Source organism: Phacochoerus africanus, chromosome 2, assembly GCF_016906955.1.
Source record: "Phacochoerus africanus isolate WHEZ1 chromosome 2, ROS_Pafr_v1, whole genome shotgun sequence".
Taxonomy (NCBI): Eukaryota; Metazoa; Chordata; class Mammalia; order Artiodactyla; family Suidae; genus Phacochoerus; species Phacochoerus africanus.
Window position 1 is genome coordinate 69,697,890 of NC_062545.1, and position 17,706 is coordinate 69,715,595.

The window sequence follows — 17,706 nt, forward strand, 5'->3', positions numbered from 1 at the left end:
TGGAAACAACCCAAATGTCCATCGACAGATGATTGGATTAGGAAGATGTGATGTATATATATACAATGGAATACTACTCAGCCATAAAAAAGAACAAAATAATGCCATTTTCAGCAATGTGGATGGAACTAGGGACTCTCATACTGAGTGAAGTAAGTCAGAGAAAGAAAATACCATATGATATCACTCATATCTGGAATCTAATGTATGGCACAAATGAACCTTTCCACAGAAAAGACAATCATGGACGTGGAGAATAAACTTCTGGTTGCCAAGGGGAAGGGGGAAATGGAGTGGGATGGATCCAGTGCTTGGGGTTAATAGATACAGACTATTGCCTTTGGAATGGACTGGCAATGAGATCCTGCTGTGTAGCACTGGGAACTGTGGTCACTCATGATGGAGCATAGTAATGTGAGAAAAAAGATTGTATACATTTATGTGTAACTGGGTCCCCATGCTGTATAGTAGAAAATCGACAGAACATTGTAAACCAGCTATAATGTAAAAAATATATATATCATTATATAAAAAAATAAAATAAAGTTCTGGGAAATAGAAATTTATCTATAGTGCCATGAAATGGAGAAGTGATCACTTTGCAACGGGCAGGAAGGAATAGGAATGGAGATTTTACAGGGGCACAAGGAAAATTTGGAGGGATAGGAATGTTCATTATCTTGATTCTAGTGATGGTTTCACAAGTTATATGTATATAAAAACTTATGAAAATTTACACCTTGTGAAATATTTTGTATGTTAATCATGCTTCGATAAAGCATTTTAAAAGAACAAAATATGCCACAATAAATCTACTAAAAAGAAAAAATTGAAAGTCAAGTGGGAAGGTAGAAGTAGGGATGTCCTTTAAAAAAAGACTAACAATACAAAATTGCCGGGGCCAGCTCAGCAGGATGGGGCTGAAGGACGGGTGCTGTGGAACTTAAGGAAAAATAGTTAACACAAAACAAGACACAGAGACATTTATCTTAAGTAAAGGTGGGAGCCAGGGAACTCAAGGTCTCAGGGACCCAGAGCACCCTGCCTCAAGAAACCACACTGCTTTTATTGTGAGATCAAGTGAGGAGTGGCTATGGGTGGATGATACAGGGTTTGTTTACTATTATATAAGTTCTTTTACTATTTAAAAAGCCACTTAGGTGGTAAAGGGTTAAGCTCTTACTCTGACCTCTAGGCACATAACAGTTCTTAAGCTTAAGTCACTTATGCCTTTAGGTCTTTGTTCTTAAGCTTAAGTCATTTACCAGCACTGTGACTGTTTTTCCAAGAAGGAAGATGGGATAAAATAAGACAAGAAGATGGGATAAAGTAAAGAAGGACAAGATGGAGTTTTCAAGGAAACATGTCTTGCAACACAAAATGTCTTTGAGAACATAGAGCACTTAGAACACTCATACATTTATAATTTTAAGTTGTACAATAATATATAACAATTTGATATTTCTTCCAAAATGAATCATCCTTCTAGGGTATGATTCTACATTTAAATAGACTCATAGGTTTTTAACCAATAGAAAAAAAATTATTCCCAAAACTGAACAATCTTATCATAGTAAACAAAGTATTAAAAATAATCCCAATAATCATCAACAAAAAGTAATGAAATTGTGGTATATTTATATAGTAGAATACTATTCCACAACTTAAAAAGAACTACAGGAGTTCTTATTGTGGCTCAGTGGTAATGACCCCGACTAACATACATGAGAACATTGGTTTCGAGCTCTGGCCTTGCTCATTCGGTTAAAGGATCTGGCATTGCTGTGACTGTAGTGTAGGTCACAGACACAGATCAGATCTGGCATTGTTGTGGCTGTGGTGTAGGCCAGTGGCTACAGGTCTGATTCACCTCCAAGCCTGGGTACTTGCATATATGGTGGGTGCAGCCCTAAAAAGACAATTAATTAATTAATTAAAATAAAAAGAACTACAGATAAGCATAATAATATGATGAACCTCAAAAACATCATGTGTAGGAAAAGAAACTGGAACATCATATGAAATACAATAAAAGCAAAACTAATCCATGGTTCATTTTGGGAGGGGGTGGGTCTTGAATGGGAAGTACAATAATGAATTTTCTGGGATGACAAACGTGTTCTTTACGCTGTTTGGTGTGTAGGTTACGAAGACATGCAATTTTTAAAAGTCAGTGAACTAACCACTTAAGGTCACTATATTTTACTGTATGCAAATTATATCCCCACATAAAAGAATTATAACCATATACACTATATAAATTTAATTGCATAAATATAAGTGCATATATGCAAGCATATATTACTTTAAAAAAATTTACTTTAAGCAGAAATTTCCTATTGTAGAATACATACTAGTTCACTTACTCTATATTCCTTTCTCTTAGGTTCTTCTATATTTTGGACTTAAAATGTTTCACTGTACCAATTTCAAGGATTCTCCCACTATATCACTGTTATTGTAGAAGCACTACAGTTATTCTTCTCCTGTGGCTTCTGAGGTCTTGAAAACATGTGAAGCTAAGACTCCTTTTCCACACAGCCACTTTCTTTCCTCTGTGTCTACTAGCTCTTTCAGGTTTTTTTTTTTTTTTTAATTAGAAAATTTAGTGTATATATTTTCTGGACAGAATAATAAACACATCTACCCTGCTACCTCCCTAAAACAGGAATTATGAAGCTGGCTTCATGTTTCCTCCCCTCATAAGCCACTGCTCTCCTAAACATACACACACAGATGCACACATTTTTGTGTTCTCCTTACTTCCATGATGACTCTCCTGGTCCACTTGGGCTACTGTGACAAAATACCATTGACTGGGTAGCTTATGAACAATAGAAAAATATTTTTTCTCACAGTTCTGGAGACTGGGAAGATCAAGGTATTGGCAAATTTAGTGTCTGATGACAGCCCACTGCCTGGTTCATTGACAATAGTATTTTTGCTGTGTCCTCATATGGTGGGAAGGACAAGGAATCTCTCTGAGATCTGTTTTATAGATATTAATGCCTTTCATGAGGGCTCTACCCTCACACCCTAATCACCTCCCAAAGCCCCAGCCTCCGTACTACTACATTAAGGATTAGGTTTCAACATATGAATTTTGAGGGAACACAAACCTTCAGTCTGTAACAATGCCTTTCATTTATCCACAAAGGTATGACAATTTCTTACTGCTGTGACAGGGAGCTGGAGATTACCTCTTATTCATTATATTTTGCCTAAAACTTTTCTGTCTGCCATGAGACCTTTCCATTTTCTGACTGAGAATTACAGATGGTATCTAAAAATGTCAGTACATGACTCTTTTTTATCTCCAATTTAGCTGTCATACAACTCCATAAAACACTGAGCACTGGCTGCTCAAAAATAAGAAAAAATGTTAAAAGAAACAATGTGAAATCATTCTTCTCCCATGGTCATATATTATTGTTTCCTAAAACCATTCTTGCATTCCAGAATTCATCCCTAAGAGTCCTGTCTCACTGCTTACCAGATTTCCAAATTCATTTTTCAGTAAATTATTGATTAAAGGACTGTGTATGATTTATTTCAAATTACTATGTGCAAAACTCCTTTCAGTCAACCTCACAGAAAATTGGTAATCAATCATGCTTAACATGCATCCTTTTTTTTCGTATTCTTAGTGTCACTGTTTTGGTCTGGTAGCAGTTATCTCTTACTGAAATTGGTTCCAAAGCTACTGGTCTTCTATCTTGTTACCACCACCACAGCATTGTTGGTTTTCATATCACCATCACTTGCAATCTTCCCTCTTCATATTTAAAATTTAGTGGTTCTTTGAAGATACCATACTCATCATCTTCTCTGGAATTTTACCTTTAATTCATTTTATGTAGAATGCTCTTTTCTTCTATCATTGATTAGCTCCTGCATATTCTTTTAGTCTCATCTTTGAGGTCACTTTTCACTTTCATCCACTTGAACTAAGGCCCATAATGGCTCTTTTCATATTGTACCTTAATTGCATATTTGCTCCTCTCTCCCTCTCTCCCCTTAGAAACTTGAGGGCAAATACTATCTCACTTTTTGTAGTATTATTAATATTTTGAAATAACCTTCATAATTAGATGAAGGACTGAATGAATAAGAAAAATACTATTAATAAATGGGGACAGAAGTTAGAATCCAAGGTTATTTATATTATATAGCCTTCAATAAGTATAATACTTTATATTAAGATAAAGCATGGAAGTGTACTTTTTCTGATTATATTGCAAGACAAATTAAGTTCTCGCTTGATATATAAGCACTTTTAATTTTAATCACATGGGTATATTGTAGAGGTTTTTGATAAATAAACATGCATAATTCCATGTTTCAAATTGAATTATTATAGATTATTATAGATTATTATTATTATTATAGATTTTAGATTATTATAGATTATTCTCTAGTAAGGATTGATTATTATAAAAGCAATAATGAGGTGTTCTGTTATGAGATACCAAATGGACCACTTGAGAAGAATTAAGTTACCATTAAGTTACCATTATACATAAGAATATGCTGTGCCTCCACATTCCCGCATCTAAAAAGTAGATAATCTCACAGTGCTTTACATTATAAATTTCCATAAAAAACATATAAATATTATCCTTACACTTTTTTTACTATACCGCTTCAACTGATTGAATTCTTTTCATGTCAATTAAATAATTGTTAAATGTAAAATAGGATTCGACATAGTTGTATGAGATCCATCATTTGGATTTTAGTTGGACAATTTTATAAAGGCAACAAAGTAACTTCAATACAAATTTAGGCAAAAGAAAAGTATGTTTTTTTTTTTTTTTTTAATTGCCATGACTAAATTTTGCCTTTGGTTTCATGACCGAAGGCAAACCTCTCATTTTGCACATTTACTATAAGGTTGATGGATGAACAGATGGATCAAGTATACCATGGGGTATCCCATCAGCTGTCTGCAATTCTCTGAATGGTGATGGATAATAAATAGATTGATGTAAGTATGCTTCACAAAAATGGAAATTTTGGAGCCTTGTGCATCCAAGTTAAACAATGTCTTATTTTACCTCTTCAGAAGTTAACTTTAAGAAGTCCTACTGCAAATTCTTAAACTTTAGTATATTTGTAAATATATTATTAGGCCTCTTTTGTATCTAATCATGTATAGAGCAAAGCATCTCAGAATAACCCAAATGTCATATGGATATATGAGAGCTATTTATTTAAAGAGTTTTAAATGTCTTCATAGAAGGTTGACATCGAATGACTTAATTATCTTAATTATTGATTTGAATCTTTAAAATATCATGGCAATCAGCAATAAGAAACTGAGACTACTTATGGCTCTTAATGTATTCACCTGTTATTAAGCATTGATTGGGTAAAATGAATCATCAACAGAACTAAGTTTACCTTTTGTTATACCTGGATTTAACAGTGCCACAACTCCCTCTGACATTAATCATATCATTAACGCCAAGACCAGTCTTCAATTTCAGAATTAAAAAATGCTGATATGAAAGCTTATAAAACCATTTCCAAGGACAATACTCTCACAGTATAGGACACAAAAAAAATTACTTTTATGTATCGTATAACTAGATACCCTAGTTCCTGTATCAGATATTTCCATTCTTTCTTCCAATTTACATTTTTCTTAAACATCATTTCATTGTGCATATGGAATGCAAAATACATACATAAATATATCATTTGGTTACTTTTTAATATAATCACATATAAATTGTGTACTATGTGTTTGAATAAGCAGTAATCACAGTCTTTCAAAAAGGTTAGAAAGTAACAAAGGAGTACTGGGCCCAACAAAACCTGAGTTCCGTATTATTCTGCCCCATAGTAACTATGATCCTGGAAGCTTCCAATGTGGCTCAACAGTTTATGAATCTGACTATTATGCATGAGGATGTGGATTCATTCCCTAGCCTCGTTCACTGGGTTAAGGATCCAGCATTGCCATGAGCTGTGGTATAGGTTGCAGATTCAGATCCCGCATTGCTCTGGCTATGGTGTAGGCTGGCAGCTGCAGCTCTGAGTTGACCCCTAGCCTGGGAACTTCCATGTGCTGTGGGTGTGGCCCTAAAAAGTGAAATAAATTAATAAATAACTATGATCTTATGTAAGTTACTTGACACCTATGCATTACTTTTAAATGTGTCTCAGTCCTAGCATATATACAAAATTTATATATATACATATATATGCATATATAATATATAGATGAAGATGTAGCTATAGAGAGGGATATGATATAGATCTAAAGATAGAACAGAGATATGCCAATATAATCTTCTCTGTAAACTCATGTCCTACTCACTTATTTTTAATTGAGATCAAAGTGTTTATAGCTCTGACCTTCTCAGTTATAGCGTAGAATTTACCTAGAACTCATGGGAGACCTACTTGTTCCAACAACATGCCCCATTCACATATTGGACCAGAAGATTTAAACATTCCTCAAGATCAGATTATTAAAAAAATAAATAACTAATCAAACAAGTAGATAACTTCTGCCCTTTTCTAGACATTTTCTAGCACCAGGACTGAGGGAAGATACACTAATTTCTTGATTTACCTAAGGGATTAATTTTGCTTCGGGACTGTGTAAAGGCCTATTGCACACTAAGAATTGGCCTTGCTGTATTATGCCTTAAGTATTCCAATAAGAGGTTTTCATCAACAGACCTCATCCATCTAAAACAGGGAAACTTGATTATTCATGCAACTTGTTGAGCAGTCTTGCACTCATTTAGTTTTATGTTTTTGTTACCTAGAAGTAATTTTGTTGATATGAAAAGAGGTCTGGGAGTTCCCGTCGTGGCGCAGTGGTTAACGAATCCGACTGGGAACCATGAGGTTGCGGGTTCGGTCCCTGCCCTTGCTCAGTGGGTTAAGGATCTGGCGTTGCCGTGAGCTGTGGTGTAGGCTGCAGACGCGGCTCGGATCCCGCGTTGCTGTGGCTCTGGCGTAGGCTGGTGGCTACAGCTCCAATTCAACCCCTGGCCTGGGAACCTCCATATGCCGCGGAAGCGGCCCAAAAAATAGCAACAACAACAACAACAACAAAAAAAAAGGGACAAAAAGACAAAAAAAAAAAAAGAAAAGAGGTCTGCTTTTACCATCATCATGGCAAGAACTTGTTATTGCTATTTCCATTTTCTGATTTTCTCTGGGAGGATCCTTTGGTTCCTCTTTGTTTTTGCAAGGTGGAACAAGAAGCGATTAGCTTGTGGGTGGGGTAGCTGGTACCTAAGATACATATGTGCATCCAGAGGTCTCAATAGTGTGTTGGGGGTGGGAAAGAGAGAGAGACAAAGCAAATTTTGAACAAATCAGTTAGAAAAGTATAACTGGAAAATATGAAGGTGAGCTTGTAATTAAGTGAGTTCCATAAGAATGATGGACTGAGAAGTTTGATGAGCTAGAGGCATTTTGAGCAGTACTGTCTTGATTAATATCTTACCATGTTAAGTATAGTAACAACAAGGACAATTGATTGGAGGGGGAATGGGTCGTGTGCAGGCTATGGTAGTCATATTAAATAGACAGTTTTTAGAATAATGCATGACAATAAGAGCAAAGAGAAGAACATAAAGTTGAGAGCTATTTTTTCTCATTTCAAATTTTGATTTAGTTCATTGCCATAGTGAGAGAAAGGAGCGGTACACACTGAACACACTGATCATCCTCCAAGGAGTAGCTTCCTATGTCCCAGCATTTCTAACTTGAGGATATGCAGTCATTGGATGCTTCCTTATGTTACCTCTACACTGTACTAAACTATGATAATAGCTGTTCTTTACTGTATACTACATGCAACAATTCCTTTGTACAGCAATGAGAATTTCAGTTTAAGTTTTCAACCTTAGATGGATTGGCCTAACTTCTCGGCCGTGTATTCTGACTATGCCTTAAAGAGCTTACCATATCATCTTTAGTCTGAGGCCATTTGTAAATAACTGTAGTATCTTCAAAGTACACAATGTGATGTCCTAGAAGTAACCTATGGTAAAATATGACACAACACAAACTTTCTCTAATCAACTGCTATTGTATTAAATAACCAACATGTCTTCTTTGCAGGATATCAATACACTAATTATATCAGAAGACATCATAGGAATCTATAGACAGGAGAGTAGGCTGGTATGTGATTCTTATTTACAGAGCACCATCTAGCTAGCCTTTTTACCTCCAAGAAAAATCTGTAATTGTTGCTTTGTAACATCAGCCAATGGCAGTTAGGAATTTCATATTGAATCAGTGGAACCCAATTTTAACAGATAGATATTGTTAAGAATAAAGAACAAACATACTCTCAAGATAAAAATATTAAGAAAATGTAGAAGTCACAAATTGGAATTAAATATACTTTTTTTTTTCAGTCTTTTTATGGCCCCGCCCATGTCTTATAGAGGTTCTCAGGCTAGGGGTTGAATCAAAGCTATAGCTGCCAACCTTCGCCACAGCCACAGCCACAGCAATGAAGGATCTGGCCATGTCTTTGACCTACACCACAGCGTGTTGCAATGCTGGATCCTTAAGCCACTGAGTGGGGCCAAGGATGGGAACAAGTCCTCATGGATACTAGTTGAGTTCATTACCATAGCTGAACCACAAAAGGAACTCTAGAAGTGAATATATTCTTTGCATGAAAAAAAATATCCAAACCAAGCACAATCTTGCTCAATTTATGCTGGGATTGTCCTGATAAACCTATCATAAGTTAAAAATATTATAAATCAAAAATGCATTTAAGGGAGGTCCTGTTGTGGCTCAGCAAATTAAGAACTGAACTAGTATTCACAAGGATGCAGTTCCATCCCTGGCCTCATTCAGTGGGCTAAGGATTGGCATTGCTTCAAGCTGTGGCGTAGGTCGCTGATTGTGGCTCAGATCTGGCATTGCTGTGGCGTAGGCTAGCAGCTGCAGCTTTGATCCGACCACTAGCTTGGGAACCTCCATATGCAGCAAGTGCAGCCCTAAAAAGAAAAAAGAATGTATGAATAACTTAAGCTATTGAACATCATGACTTAGCCTGACCAAACTTAAATGTGCTCAGATAATTCATATTAGTCTATGGTTGGGTAAAATCACCTAACAAAAGCCGATTTCATAATAAAGTGTTGACTCTCTTATGTAATATATTGGCTACTGTACTGAAAACAAACAAACAAACAAAAAAACAATGGTTGTGTGAATACAGAATGGTAGCAAGCATGTCAGTTGTTCACGCTCAAGATCCCCTGGCTGACTGGGGGCTGTGGCTCCCTGACTCTGAACACCATCACCACCACTGTACTGCATATTGGCAGCAAAAGAAAAGATCAAAATTCATGATTGGAGTACAGTTTCCACCAGATGTGTGTCACTTTTATACCATCATAAAGTTGAAAAATCTTAAGTCAAACCAAAGTAAGTCAGAAATTGTACATTTAAAAATAAAGAGTAGGAGTTCCCGTTGTGGCGCAGTGGTTAACGAATCCGACTAGGAACCATGAGGTTGTGGGTTTGGTCCCTGCCCTTGCTCAGTGGGTTAATGATCTGGTGTTGCCGTGAGTTGTGGTGTAGGTTGCAGACGTGGCTGAGATCCCACGTTGCTGTGGCTCTGGTGTAGGCCAGTGGCTGCAGCTCTGATTGAACCCCTAGCCTGGGAACCTCCATATGCCACGGGAGCGGCCCAAGAAATAGCAAAAAGACAAATAAATAAATAATAAAGAGTAACCCCCCCCCAAAATACAAAGGGGTATTCTTACATAGAAGTAGCCTTACAAGACTATAGTTTGGCTTCCCCAAAATCACACACACACACACACACACACACACAAAACACGAGCAAGATGAACAATCACAGAAACCATTCCCAGTTAAAGCAACAGGAGAATTCACCTAAACCAATCAACAATGAAACAGACCTCTGCAGTCTGACAGACATTGAGTTCAAAAGGGAGATAGTGGCAATACTGAAGGAAATGAGAGGATATGATCAGTAATGCGGATTCCTTTAGAAAGGAACTAGAAAATATATGGAGGAGCCAAGAAAAAATAGAGAATTCATTTGCAGAGATAGAAACTGAGCTAAAGGCAATAAAGACCAGAATGAATAATGCATAGGAATGAATTAGTGACATGGAAGATAAAAATAATGGAAATCACCCAATCAGGACAGCAGACACAAAACCAAATGAAAAAAAAAAAAATGAAAGCAGTATAAGAGACCTATAGGATAATATAAAGCATACCATTCTATGCATAATAGGAATTCTAGAAGGAAAAGAAGAAGAAAAGGTGATTGAAAATATATTTGAAGAAGTTATGGCTGAACACTTTCCAAATCTAAAGGATACTGATATCAAGATGGAGGAAGTGCAGAAGGCCCCAAACAGGGACACACTAAGATACATTATAATAAAAAAAATGGCAAAAATTAAAGAGAGGATTCTCAAGGCAGCAAAAGAAAAGCAAAGCATTAATTATAAGGGGCCACCATAAGGCTATCAGCTGATTTTCCTACAGATACACTACAGGCCAGAAGGGAGTGTCAAAATATATTTAAAGTGCAGAAAGGAAAAAAAAAATTTTCAGCCTAGAATACTCTATCCAGAAAGACTATAATTTAAAATAGAAGGGGAACAAACAAAAGCTAAAGGAGTACAGTAATACTAATCCCATTCTAGAGGAAATACTGAAAGGGCTTCTCTAAATTAAAAAAAAGAGAGAGAGTGAGAGAGAGAGAAAAGAGAAAAAGAAGAATTAGAATAGAGGAAACCACAATTGGAATGCAATGACTTAAATAGGCCAGCATACAAATCTAAACATGAAGATGTTAAAAAAAAAAAAAGCCATCAAAATCATACATTGTGGGGAAGGAAAGTAAGAAGATGTAAATGCTTTTTTTTTTTTAATTTTAATGATGTGTTTGAGCCTATAAGACTATCGTGCTAAAGGAAGTAGATATAGGAAGGGCTTAATGTGCTTAAAAAACAGGGCAACGACAAATCAAAATCAAACATTACATTCACAAAAACAGAAAAGTACTCAAGCATAAAATAAACGGAAACAATCCAACCAAAAAAAAAAAGAAGAAAATAAAAACACAGAATCAACCGGAAGACACAGTTTAAAATGGCAATAAATACATATCTATCAATAATCACCTTAAATGTCAATGGAGTGAACGCTCAAATCAAAAGACACAGAGTGGCAGATTGGATAAAAAAGCAAAAACCTTCATTCTGCTGTCTATAAGAAACTCACCTTAGAGCAAAGGACACATATAGATTGAAAGTCAGGGGATAGTAAAAGACACTTCATGCCAATTGACAAACAGAAAAGCAGAGTTGAAATACTCATATCAGACAAAATAGATTTAAAACAAAAGCCATAAAGAAAAAGAAGTACACTATTTAATGGTTAAAGGATCCATTCAAGAAGAAGATACTACAATCATCAATATAAATGCCCCAAATATAGGAGCACCCAGATATTTACAACAAATACTAACAGACATAAAAAGAGAAATTGATGGGAATACAACCATATTAGGAGACACCCCACTCACCCCACTCACATCAATAGACATATCCTCTAGACAGAAAATCAATAAGGCAACAGAGATCCTAAAGGACACATAGAAAAGTTAGATTTAATTGACATTTTCACGATGTTTCATCCAAAAAAATCAGGATATACATTCTTCTCAAGTGCACATGGAACATTCTCAAGGATTGATCACATACTGGGGCACAAAGCTAACCTCAACAAATTTAAGAGTATCAAAATTATTTCAAGTATCTTCTCTGACCACAATGACATGGAACTAGAAATCAGCCACAGAAAAAGAAATGAGAGAAAACTGATTACATGGAGACAAAACAACATGCTACTAAAAAACCCATGGGTCAATGAGGAAATCAAGACAGAAATTAAAAAATGCCCTGAGACAAATGATAATGAAGACATAACCACTCAAGATCTACGGGGTGCCACAAAAGCAGTGCTCAGAGGGAAATTCAGAGCAACACAGGACTTCCTCAAAAAATAAGAAAAATCTCAAATCGACCAATTAAGCCACCACCTAAATGAATTAGAAAAAGAAGAACAAACAAAACCTAAAGTCAGCAGACTTTAGGAAGGAAATCATAAAGATCAAAGAGGAAATAAATAAAATAGAGATTCAAAAAACAATAGAAAAAAATCAATAAAACCAAGAGCTGGTTCTTTGAAAAGGTAAACAAAATTGACAAACCTCTGGCTAGACTCACCAAGAAGAGAGAAAAAACTCAAGTAAAAAAATCAGAAATGAAAGAGGAGAAGTCACCACAGATATTACAGAAATACAAAAGACCATGAGAGAATACTGTGAACAATTGTATGCCAACAAATTTGACAACCTAGAAGAAATGGACAACTTTCTAGAGACTTACAGCCTGCCAAAACTGAATCAAGAAGAAATAGATCAACTGAACAGACTGACACTAGAAATGAAATTGAATATGTCATAAAAACACTCCCTGCAAATAAAAGTCCAGGACCAGATGGCTTCACAGGTGAATTCTACCAAACATACAAAGAGGAACTTATACCCATCTTCCCTAAACTTTTTCAAAAGTTTGAAGAAGGAACACTCCTGAAGACATTCTATGATGCCACCATCAACCTAACTCCAAAACCAGACAAGGATACTACCAAAAAAGAAACCTGTAAGTCAATATCTTTGATGAATATAGATGCAAAAATTCTCAACAAAATTTTAGCCAACCAAATTGAACAACATATAAAAAAGATCATATGCCACAACCAGCTGGGATTCATCCCAGGTGCACAAGGAAGGTTCAATACATGCAAATCAATAAACATCATACACTGCAATTAACAAAAGAAAAGTCAAAAACCACATGATCATCTCATTAGATGCAGAGAAAGCATTTGATAAACTACAACATCCATTCATGGTCAAAACTCTTACCAAAGTGGGTATAGAGGGAACATACCCTAACATAATCAAAGCCATTTATGACAAACCCACAGCAAATATAATACTCAATGGAGAAAAGCTAAAAGCCTTCCCAATAAAATCTGGAACAAGACAAGGATGCACCCTCTCACTACTGTTATTCAACATAGTGCTGGAAGTCCTAGCCACAGCAATCAGACAAACAAAAGAAATAAAAGGCATCCAAATAGGAAGAGAATAGGTAAAACTGTCACTGTATGCAGATGACATGATACTATACATAGAATACCCTAAGGACTCAACCCAAAAATTACTTGAACTGATCAACAAATTCAGCAAAGGAACTGGATGTAAGATTAATATTCTGAAATTAGCCCCATTTCTGCATACTGACAATGAAATATTAGAAAAGGAATGCAAAAATACAATACCTTTTAAAATTGTACCTCACAAAATCAAATACCTGGGAATACACCTGACCAAGCAGGAAAAGGACTTATATGCTGAGAATTATAAACATTTATCAAGGAAATTAAAGAAGATTTAAAGAAATGGGAAGATATTCCATGCTCCTGGGTTGGAAAAATTAATATTGTAAAAATGGCCATACTACCCAAAGCAATCCACAGATTCAATGCAATCCCTATCAAATTCCCCATGACATTTTTCACAGAACTAGAACAAACAATCCAAAAATTTGTATGTAACCACAAAAGACCCAGAATTGCCAAAGAAATCCTGAGGAACAAAAACCAAGCAGGAGGCATAACTCTCCCAGACTTCAGACAGCAGTACAAAGCTACAGTAATCAAAATGTGGTACTGGTACTAAAACAGACAGATACACCAATGGAACAGAATAGAGAACCCAGAAAATAAACCCAGACACCTATGTTCAATTAATCTTTGACAAAGGAGGCAATAACATAAAATGGAAAAAAGACAGTATTGTCAGCAAGTATTGCCTGGACCCCTGGACAGGTGCATGCAAATCAATGAAACTAGAACACACACTCACACCATGCACCAAAATAAACTCAAAATGGCTGAAAGACCTGAATATGAGACAAGACACCATCAAAATCCTGGAAGAGAGCATAGGCAAGACATTCTCTGACATCAACCTTACAAATGTTTTCTCAGGTCAGTCTCCCAAAACAACAGAAATAAGAGCAAAAATAAACCAATAGGACCTAATCAAGCTGACAAGCTTTTGCACAGCAAAGTAAACCAAAAAAAAAAAACAAAAACACAACATACAGAATGGTAGAAAATAGTTTCCAATGATGCAACTGACAAAGCCTTAATCTCTAAAATATACAAGTAAATGTATATATTCAACTCAACAGCAAAAAAGCCAATGACCAATGGAAAAATGGGCAAAAGACCTGAATAGACATTTCTCCAAGGAAGATATACAGATGGCCAACAAGCACATGAAAAAATGCTCAACATACCTGATTATTAGAGAAATGTACATCAAAACTCCCACGAGATAACACCACACCAGTCAGAATGGCCGTCATTAAGAAGTCCACAAATACTAAATGCAGGAATGGGGATGGAGAAAGGGAACCCTCCTGCACTGTTGGTAGGAATGTAAGCTGATACAGCCACTATGGAGAACAGTATGGAGGTACCTTATAAATATACACATAGAACTACCATGTGACCCAGCAATCCCACTCTTGGGCATATATCCAGACAAAACTTTCCTTGAAAAAGACACATGCACCCACATGTTCACTGCAGTACTATTCACAATAGCCAAGATATGGAAACAACCCAAATGTCCATCCGCAGATGATTGGATTAGCAAGATGTGCTAAATATATACAATGGAATACTACTCAGCCATAAAAAGAACAAAATAATGCCATTTTCAGCAATGTGGATGGAACCAGGGACTCTCATACTGAGTGAAGTAAGTCAAAAAGAGAAAGACAAATACCATATGATATCACTTATATCTGGAATCTGTAATACAGCACAAATGAACCTTTCCACAGAAAAGACAATCATGGACATGGAGAATAAACTTGTGGTTGCCAAGAGGGAGGGGGAGGGAGTGCACTGGATTGGGACCTTGGGGTTAGTAGATACAGACTATTGCCTTTAGATTGGATTAGCAATGAGATCCTGCTGTGTAGCACAGGGAACTATATCTAGTCACTTATAAAGGAGCATGATAATTTGCAAAAATAGAATGTGTCCATGTATGTGTAACAGGTCACCAGTAGAAAAAAAAAATGAATTGGGGAAATAACAATTAAAAAATAATAATTTAAAATAAACCTCCATAAAAGCAAATCCTTTTCTTTCTACCCTCACTTCCATAATTATTTTTGGTGATTTCAAAATTTGCATCAAACATCACCTTCACACTCTGTTCTCTCAGTTCCTTGACCACCCTAGCTTCAAGTATCATGTCTTTCATTTCACTTCAAGCAAGCATTCTCACTGACATGCCCTAGGCCTCTGTTATTTCACTACCTCAAAGCACTACCTCGAAACATAATTTCAGCTATTTAGTAAGCAAATAAATTTTACATTAGGAGACTAATTGCAAGTGTAGCTGAGTAAATACCCTAGGTCCCCTTGATTTTTTTCCATATTCTCTAAGACAAATCAACATAATGTCTTCTAAAATTACATGTTGAATCTATCAGCCTTCTTTCTTTTTTTTTTTTTTCTTGTCTTTTCTAGGGCTGCACCCACAGCATATGGAGGTTCCCAGGCTAGGGGTCTAATTGGAGCGGTAGCCGCTGGCCTATGCCACAGCCACAGCAACACAGGATCCAAGCCGCATCTGTGACCTACACCACAGCTCAAGGCAACACCAGATCCTTAACCCACTGAGCAAGGCCAGTGGTCAAACCTGCAACTTCGTGGTTCCTATTCAGATTCATTAACCACTGAGCCATGACGGGAACTCCAATCAGCCTTATTTCTACAGCAAATCATTTTTAAAATCTGTATCATCTGTTCATACTCTTGGTCCCTGAACTTTGTCCTGGGTCACCACGCAGCTAAGTGTTACAGGTTCTCAAAATTTCTGTGTCTCTCTCTGTCTAAGGAATGTGGCCTTTCAATGCCCCTTTCCCCCCACATGGAGAAATTTCTTCTGATTCCTCAGTCATAGTGTTTCCCACCTTCAGTCCTTTTACATCTACATCTTTGTTTTTGATGCTCATAGGTCTGGGAAAGTTCTTATGAAAAATGCTCTCTTGATGGTGCTTACTCGTCTTGCTACCATTATGAGTCATATTCTTTTTAGAAGTTGTAATTGTTGGAATGGCTTCCTTCCAACGACCATCAACAGTCTTTACTCCTTGGATCTGTTTTTACTCTTATTTTTCAGTGTATATTCAATCTAGATGAGTATCCTTGCATTCACATTTTCATTGGTTGTTATTTCCATTGATTTTGCATTTATCTGGCATCACATTGGTTTCCCTTCCTCTATTTACTCTTCTATTTGTGCCCTTCGGTGACAGGAAAATTTCCCTCTCCCTACCGAGTGTTTTTTCTATCTATACCTATACGCATATTATCTATCATTTGTGTTCTTTCTTGAATATAGTGAGTGTGAATTCTCTGTCTCAATTTCTGACCTCATCAACAGTTGCTTGATTTTTTTCTCATCTAAGCATATTTCTAAGCTTCCTTATACATTTTCTTTTAGGTCTCAGTGGGCCATTTTATCTTCTACTTCAGAGAGAAAAGGGATGTTAGAAGTTAAGTGACAGCAAGTAATTGAATCTCTGCTTTACTCTATTTTCAAACTTTTCCCTTCAACTTTCTTTTTTACTCTCTTTTCATTCCTTTCCCAGAGTATGAAGAATCCTTTCTCATTTATCCTAGTGATTCATTATATATATTTTTTCTTCTAGCAAAATATACATATTAGAAGCTTGAAAAAAGAGACGTGAAAAATAAAATAAACAGGCATCTCTACCAACCAAGAAATAACTGATATTCACACTTTTATTGGTTTCTTTTGAGACTTACTGAAATACTTGTTTTAATAGTAAATTTAATTATGTTTTATACATGATTCCCTGTCCTATTATTGTCATGTAAGATAATTTGTCTTATGTTCTACAGATCATTTAACCTGGCTAGACTTGCTCCAAATATTTATTCACTTATTCACTTTATTATTTAATCTTTACAAGGGCTCTGTGGGATAACTATTACAGATAAATATCTTGAGGCTCAGTGAGGGAAGTGACTTGCCGAAGGTAACTGAATTATGAAGTAGCTGAGCTAGCATTCAAATTCTGGGTCTCACTACTAGTTAGTACTCTTCCCACTATTCCACACATGACAAAAAGCAAGGAAATGAAAAAAAAAAAAGAAATGAAAACCACAAACCAAAAGATCACTAGGAAGTGAAAGTTCAGAGCTGAGCTCAAGATTCAATGTATGACATCAGTGTCACAGGGTATGATACTGTGGATTCTGGAACCACTGCTAATGAATGCTATCAATTATATTTTGTAGTGTCTTATAAAATTTGTGTGTGTGTGTATTTTGTCATGTGGCAGTTGCCAATTGCCAGTCTGCATCAATAATCAGAAATACACAGTGATAGATCAAGTTGACTATATGAAGGTAACTAGTAAAGTCTGATAGAGAACAGTTTCACTCATCAAGCTCTTTATACAAAGCTTCTGCTAATCAATCTGTCTCTCCCCTATCTCTCTTCCTCCCTCCTTCCTTCCTGTATTTTATCCTGCA